The sequence below is a fragment of the Nicotiana tabacum genome, chromosome 20 (genome assembly GCF_000715075.1).
Source record: "Nicotiana tabacum cultivar K326 chromosome 20, ASM71507v2, whole genome shotgun sequence".
NCBI classification, from domain to species: domain Eukaryota; kingdom Viridiplantae; phylum Streptophyta; class Magnoliopsida; order Solanales; family Solanaceae; genus Nicotiana; species Nicotiana tabacum.
In genome coordinates, this window is record NC_134099.1 from 106,608,547 (window position 1) to 106,616,893 (window position 8,347).

At 41.9% G+C, this 8,347-nt stretch overlaps 1 non-coding gene across 1 annotated transcript; it reads left to right on the plus strand.

Moving 5' to 3' along the window:
* The first annotated feature begins 7,288 nt into the window (after positions 1-7,288).
* Positions 7,289-7,395, plus strand: LOC142175052 (small nucleolar RNA R71). Its single transcript, XR_012704242.1, has one exon. It is a non-coding gene; the product is annotated as a small nucleolar RNA R71 (small nucleolar RNA).
* The last annotated feature ends 952 nt before the right edge of the window (positions 7,396-8,347 follow it).

Below are 8,347 nucleotides of genomic sequence, written 5' to 3' on the forward strand. Positions count from 1 at the left end.
TGCTGCAACTCCTCCAAGTTGTCCTCCCCCCGAGAAGCACGAAGGCACAAGTCAGCAAACAGTAGCTGTAGTGTCTCCTCAACGTGAACCATCCTCTGGTCTGAACTAATAGCAGTAGCAAGGGGGCCTATCACCGACATAACATCATAGGCCCTAATAAGGTAAGACACTGGAATAATCCTGTTATAGTGGTACTCCTCCTCAACAAGGTGTGTTCGCAACAATCAAGTGATCACACTCGGGTAATATAGACGGCGAGCCCCAAGTGGTCGCACTTTAGCCATATGCTCAATCATGATTTTACCAAGATCAAACCGCATCCGAGTCAACAGGGCATAGATCAAATACACTTTCAGTTGGGGGACATCAGTGTCACTTTGAGTGGGCATGATCTTGGCATTAATAAACCACAAAACAACCCTGGCTGGTCGCTGGAATGTTGCCTTCTTCATGTCCTTGTGAAATTCATTCGCATACCGTGTCCATGCGGCAGAAGAGTCAGCGCCATATAACAGGCGGCGGATAGCCAGATAGTCTAGCCGATGGAGAAACGTCTGAAAGAGCTTGTAGGAATGCTCTGTGAATCCCATAATCCGATTGATCACCCTGAGGAGAATGGAATCACTTTACCCCTTACCTGCACTTCGTAAACCGTATCTAGGCTGGCTTCAGGTTGCCAGTTAGCATAAAACTTTTTAACTAGGTTCACATTCACCACATCACCTGGACGGAACAGACTGTCGAAACCCAAAGCCCGAATTTTGTTGTATATTTCACCATATTTGCGGTCCAACTTACCATCGTCAATAGCAACTTCGGGGTTCAGGTTCACCGATGGGACAAATGTCTGAAACCGGTGACAAGCATGGGAGGGGATAGCCCGTATACCATATTTGCATGTTGGCACCTCATCCGCATCAGGTTCAATGCGCTTCTCTTCCTCCTCTACTGGGCGGGGGGAGGTACCCGTCTCCCACCACGATTTCTACTAGAAGCAACCTCAGAAGAACCAGTGTTAGAGCATTTGCTCGGGTTGTGAGACATTATACCTGCACAAGACGAACAGTATTAGCCACAACATGAAAACCAAAACAAGACCAAATGGTGTAACCACCCCACACTTATGTTATTTCCATGTTCACAAGTAAAATGTATATCAAGGACTCGGACTACCCCAATGGAAGTGTGCCACAAACAATCAACAATCCCCCCCAACCACCAACATAATAGTACAACCACAAAAGCATGAAATATACTAGCTGAAGATACAAAATTAAGAAGCTAATCTAGTAACTAAGAAGAGAAAGAAAAGAAGTTATACTAATGCACTACTAACAAACTTTAGAAAGTACAATACAATACTACACAAGCACATAGCATGAATCGGAAATTCCAATTGCACCTAGCACCACATTCTCTCATAACAATTATCCTCTACTAAGCTACAATGTCACTTTCTATGTCATTGAGGAATTTAATCAAGCACATGGATTTCACCAAAGTTACCTCATAATTTCAACTTTAATTCTTCTAAGATTACTACACAACCATACCAATCAACCATCCTACCACCACCACAATGTAATAAGGGCACAAAGTGCTCCAAATTTTCACAAATATTCCACCAATTTTTGGCCTTTAAGGCACCTCCACCCAACTTCACCATTAAATTTTTTTTATAACTATCAAAACATACTAAAAATCTTCCAGAAGTATAAGCACCATGGAAACCCCACATGTTAAGCACCAAGCATGGACAAAATAAGTAAGGAATTAAACAAAAGAAAAAAATTAGCACAACTACACTACCTAGGGTTTAATTCAAAATAAACTATACTACTCAACTATAATAAATTACTCAAAGAAAAGAGATGAGAGTAGAGAAACTTACCTTGAGAATGAATGGAAGGGATGTGAGGTATGTGTGGGAAGGGAATTTGAGAAGAAAAGAGATTAGGGGAATTGGGAGAAGGGCTAGACGTTTGAAAGGGATTGGGGGTTGGTGAACAGGTGAGTGTTTAAAAGAAGTTAAATATTTTTTATAAATTAAGCATTGCCGCATCGCAGGGTGCGGTGCCCCATGCGGCGCGGTAGTGGAAAATATCAGAGGCTACGTTTTTCTTTCGTACACCCGTTTGGCCTGGCGTGGCTCATGGAACGGCTCCCCATGCGGTGTATTAGGCCATTTTTCACAGAGTTCGCTTTATTTTAGACATTTAGCTTACGGGTTGCACCCCGACTCTATTATGTACTTATTTTATGTCCAATTCATGCTTGTACCTGCCCAATCAAGTCTCATAACTCCTAAATTCTAATAATCCTAAACTACAATTATGGGTTAGTGAGGTTAAAAATTGGGTTGCCTCCCAACAAGCGGCTGATTTAACATCGCTCAAATCAAATAGGTCTCTAACACTCCTTTTGCCTCATCCATGCCCACATAATGTTTCAACATGTACCCATTGACTCTGAATGTGCGAGAGTCATTTTCTGCAGCAATCTCTATGGCACCAGTGGGGTGAATTTCAATCACACGAAAAGGGCATGATCATCATGATTTCAATTTACCCGAAAACAACCTCAAACATTAACTGTATAGCAATACTGTATCTCCAGGTTTAAAATTCCGCTCAATAATATTCCTATCATGTATCATCTTCATTCTCTTCTTATATAATCTTATGCTCTCAAAAGCGTGATATCTGAACTCGTCAAGCTCGTGCAACTCCGTTACTCTACTTGTTCCTACAGCTTCACTATCAAGATTCAACCGTCTCAATGCCCACCAAGCTTTATGCTCTAACTCTACTGGTAAATGACACGTCTTCCCAAACACCAACTTGTATGGAGACATGCCAATTGGAGTTTTGAAAGCGGTTCGATACACGCAAAGTGTATCATCTAACTTCCTCGCCCAATCTGTTCTAGTAGCATTCACAGTCTTAGTTAGCACACTCTTTATTTCTTTATTCGAGGCTTCCACTTGCCCGCTCGTTTGTGGATGATATGGGGTGGCCACCTTGTGGCGTACATCATACCTTTCCAACAACTTTGCAAAGTCTCGATTACAAAAGTGAGTGCCTCAGTCACTGATTATTGCCCGTGGGGAGCCAAATCGGGTGAATATGTTCATTCTCAAAAACCAATTACCCTTTTTGCATTATTTGCAGGGAGTGCTGCAACTTTCACCCATTTGGACACGTAGTCTATAGCGACGAGTATGTACTTGTTGCCATATGAGCTAACGAACAGTCCTATGAAGTCGATCCCCCATACATCAAACACATCTACTTCCTGAATTGGGTTCATGGGCATCTCATGTCTGCGGGAAATGTTCCCCGTTTGTTGGCATTCATCACAACCCTTTATCCATAGATGTGCATCTTTGAACAGTGTTGGCCAATAGAACCCTGACTCCAAGACTTTCGTAGCTGTCCTCACTCCCCCAAAGTGCCCACCATATGGTGACGCATGACAAGCCTACAAAATAGAAGACTGGTCTATCTCGGGGATACATCTCTGGATCATGTTATCAACACAAATTCGGAACAGATAAGGCTCATCCTAGTAATACATATGGCAATCACGAAAGAACTTTTTCTTTTGAACAGAAGAAAGGTCATAAGGAACAATATCGCTCGCCAGGTAGTTTGCAATATCTCCATACCATGGCACTTCCTCAAGACTCATTATTAGTAGTTGTTCATCTGGAAAAGTTTCTAGAATCCCTTCTACCTCAACCTTCTTTTCAGCTCCTTCCAACTTGGATAAATGGTCAGCTACTTGGTTCTCCGTTCCCTTTCGGTCACGGATCTCCAAATCAAATTCTTGTAGTAGTAGTACCAATCGAATAAGGTGCGGTTTTGACTCCTTCTTTTCAATTAAGTACCTGAGAGCAGCATGGTCAGTATAAACAATTACCGTTGATCCTATCAGGTAAGACCTGAACTTGTCAAATGCGAACACCACTGCTAGCATCTCCTTTTCGGTCATAGTGTAATTTAGCTAGGCTCCACTCAACGTCCTACTTGCGTAGTATATTGGATGTATGATTTTATCTTTTCATTGCCCAAGCACTGCTCCCACAGCATAGTCACTAGCATCACACATCAGTTCAAACGGTTGCTCCCATTTGGGGGCAACTATGATATGTGTTGTCACCAGTCTCTTTTTTAATTCCTCAAACGCTACCCTGTAGTCATCAGAAACACAAAAAGGGTGATCTTTTTCAAGCAATTTACACAAAGGGTTAGCAATTTTGGAAAAGTCTTTTATAAATCTCCTATAGAAACCGGCATGCCCAAGAAAACTTCAAATTGCTTTGACCGAGGTGGGTGGTGGAAGCTTTTCTATCACATCAACTTTTGCACGATCCACCTCAATACCTTTACTTGACACTATGTGCCCCAAGACTATACCTTCATGTACCATGAAATGACACTTTTCCCAATTTAGTACCATATTAGTCTCTATATACCTTTTCAAAACTCGCCTCAAGTTCACAAGGCAATCTTCAAATGAATTCCCCACCACTGAAAAATCATCTATGAAAACCTCCATTATCTCATCTACCATATCTGTGAAGATGGCCATCATACACCTCTGGAATGTGGCAGGTGCATTGCATAGGTCAAACGGCATTCTCCGAAAAGTATAGATTCCATAAGGGCAGGTGAACGACCTTTTCTCTCTATCCTCCAGGGCAATGGAAATCTGATTATACCCCGAGTACCCATCTAGGAAGCAAAAGTGAGACCTCTCTGCCAATCTATCTAGCATCTAATCAATGAATGGAAGTGGGAAGTGGTCCTTTCTGGTGGCCAAGTTCAACTTCCTGTAGTCCATACAGATTCGCCATCTTGTGACTATTCGTGTAGAGATCAACTCATTCTTCTCATTTTGCACTACCGTCATCCCTCCCTTTTTTGGTACACACAGCACTGGGCTAACCTAGTTGTTGTCAGAGATATGGAATATGAATCCCGCATCTAACCATTTAATAATTTCCTTTTTCACCAATTCTTTCATGTTGGGGTTCAGCCTTCTTTGATGTTCTCTGGAAGGTTTGTGCCCATCTTCCAATAGAATCTTATGCATACAGAAGGCCGGGCTGATCCCCTTAATGTCTGAAATGGTCCACCCAATTGTAGTCTTGCACTCAATTAGTACCTGCAAAAGTTGTTCTGCCTGCACATCTAACAAACTGGATGAGATAATAACAGGTAGAGTTGAGTCAGGTCCTAAGAATGTATACCTGAGATGGGATAGAAATGGCTTCAGTTCCAGCTTTGGTGGCTCTTCTATTGGCGGCTTAGCTGGAGGAGTTTTTCTTTCCTCCAAGTGCAAAGGCTCAAATTCCAACTCCCTTTTCCAAAAATCTTGGCCTTCAAGAGCAAGTACCCACTCTGCCAAGTCTTCACCATTAGCTTCGTCTAAGTTCATGAGACAAGCTACTAGAGGGTCTTTAAGGTTCAATGATGTATCGTCCTCTTCCAACACTACATCCATTACATCTATTAGAGAGCAATTGGAAAATTCACTGGGTTTGCGCATAGATTTCTGCACATTGAATGTTATCTCTTCATCGCTCAATCTCATTTTGAGCTCTCTAGTTTCACAATCAATTAGAGCTCTCCTAGTGGCCAAGAATGGTGTTCCCAAAATTATAGGAATTTTCTCGTCAACCTGACAGTCAAGGATGACAAAATCTGCTGGAAACACAAACTTCCCAACCTGCACCAATACATCATCTAGAATCCCGGAGGGCCTTTTCATAGTTTGGCCAACCAGTTATAGTAGCATAGACGTGGGTCTAGCTCTTCCAATGCCTATCCTTTTGTAGATAGCTAGGGGCATAAGGTTTATGCTTGCTCCCAGATCACACAGTGCCTTAGCAAATTCAAAGTTGCCTATTGTACAAGGGATTGTGAAACTCCCTAGGTCAGACAGCTTCTCAGCTATGGGTCTCATCACAATAGCACTGCAGGTCTGAGTCAGTGTAACTGTGGCCAAGTCTTGAAAGTCAAACTTGCGGGATATCAAGTCCTTCATCATCTTTGTATACCCATGCATTTCCTTTTAGGCATCAATCAATGGAATGTTTACCTGAATCTGCTTTAACATCTCCAAGAATTTCTTGTGCTGCTCATCTTTTTGATACTTAGCCAATCTCTGTAGCACTGGTGCTGGAGGTCGCTTCTTCCCTGTAATTTGGCTTTTCTCTTGTTCAGGCACTGCTTCTACTGTCGATTCTAGTGCAACTTCAGTCTCTTTTTCAACCACATCTTCCTTGTTGGTGTTTTCTTGCGCATTCTATACCGTCACCTCAGTTAAACCTGTTGAATCATCTATCTCAATGGGTACTGGCACCAGTGTTTCAGTCGGCCTTTTTATACGAGCAATTTCTTGCTCCAGATCTAAGTTCCTACCATTTTGAAGACTCACTGTCATCAGCTGCTTCAGGCCCTACTCTTTTGGATTGATTTGGGTGTCAGTAGGTAACGTCCCATGAGGACGATTATTTAGGGCCATGGAAATATGTCCTAACTGGATCTCAATATTTATAATTGTTGACTCAAGTGAGTCTACTCTATCAGTTAGCTTTCAAGTTGACCCAATCACTTGTTGCATCATACGCTTGAGTTTAGAAAACCCATCTTCATGTATCACAATCTGTTGTTGTTGAGGTTGTTGATAAGCATGCTGCTGATTTTGCTGGTTGTACCCTTGTTGCCTTTAGTAAGGCACCATTTGCCCTAATGGTCGCATAGCACCATGATTATTGTTGTTATTGTACTACTGCTGAGCTGGTCTGTATTGTTGATTTTGCTGACCCCAATTCTAACCACCTGGTCTCGGTCCCCCGTAGTTAGCCAAATAATTCATGTTCTACTGATATTGTTGATTATCGCCTTCAGCACTCCATGAACAGCATATGGTTGATTAATGCATGATGTGCATAGACCCCCATTAGTTGCATCAACTATGTGTACCCACTGCTTCTGGCCTGATTCTTCCACCTTTTTGGTGAGGATGCTCATTTGTGTTTTTCAAAGTAGCCATATTTTCAGCTATGGAGTTAGTTGGTTCTAAAGCCACTGAGTGAACCACAGGAGTGATTGGAGCATTCCTTGTTGTCCATCCTGAGTTTTGTTCCATCTTGTCAAGCAGGATCTTTCTCTCTCTGAATGTATTGCTCAAAAATGCTCCACCTACTGAAGCATCAACATTAGCTTTCAAAGTATCAGCTAAACCCATGTAAAATCTTTGCCCCAACATCTGCTCCGGAATACCATGATGTGGACATGTAACCAGGAGACCCTTGAATCTCTCCCATGTTTCATGCAGCATCTCAGTGGGTCTTTGTTTGAAGCTCAATATCTTATCAATTTGTTGAGCAGTTTTGTTGGGTGGGTGAAATTTGCTCAAATATTGCTTGACAAATTCATCCCAAGTAGTGATGGAGTTGATAGGGAGTGAATTAAGCCAAGTCTGGGCTGCTCCTATCACTGAGAATGGAAACAACAACAAACGTATTGCTTCCGGTGTGACATTGTGTTGTCTCTACGTGACACAGATTGAGAGGAAGTTCTTTAGATGCTGCTGAGGATCTTTAACGTATGACCCATAGAATAGTCTCTTGTTCCCCAACAAATGTAACATGTTATTGGTGATCTAGAATGACTCTGCTTGTATCTGAGGGACTACAATAGCAGTTGCTAAGTTGTCAGTTGTGGGTTGTGCCCAGTCATATAGTGCTGCTTCTGGCACAAGAGGTGCCACACCCTGATCATTTGGGTCATTTGCGTTGTTTCTATTTTTTGGGTCATTCACGTTGTCCCTATTGTTTACATTATCGTCTTCCATGTCTGATTCAATTCCTTCAGTTGAGTTTTGTTGTTGTTTGCCTTTCCTGTTTGCACGGTTCAATGCTTTGAACACCTTCTCAGGATCTGATAATGCTTCGAACAATTCTCCAGTTCTTGAGGAGTTTCTAGGCATGCACCTGTGACAACCACGACTACAAACGTTAGAATTTCAATGATCAGTTTAAATTGAAGAAAATTGACTACACTAAGAATTTCTGCACTTCTTTTTAACTGCAACCAATAACACCGTTAATTTCCCGACAACGGCACCAAAATTTGATCACGCCCAACTATGCCTTATAAAAAGGACAAAGCAGTCGCTGCAAATATATTCTGGTTAACAAGCACGGAGTCAAATCCCACAGGGAAATAACCTATCAATCACAACTATTGGACTCCAGAAATTCATGTATTCAATCTTCAGAGATATTTGATTAACAATTTGGGTGTTTATTAACTAACTATTTATGTAATAAAAA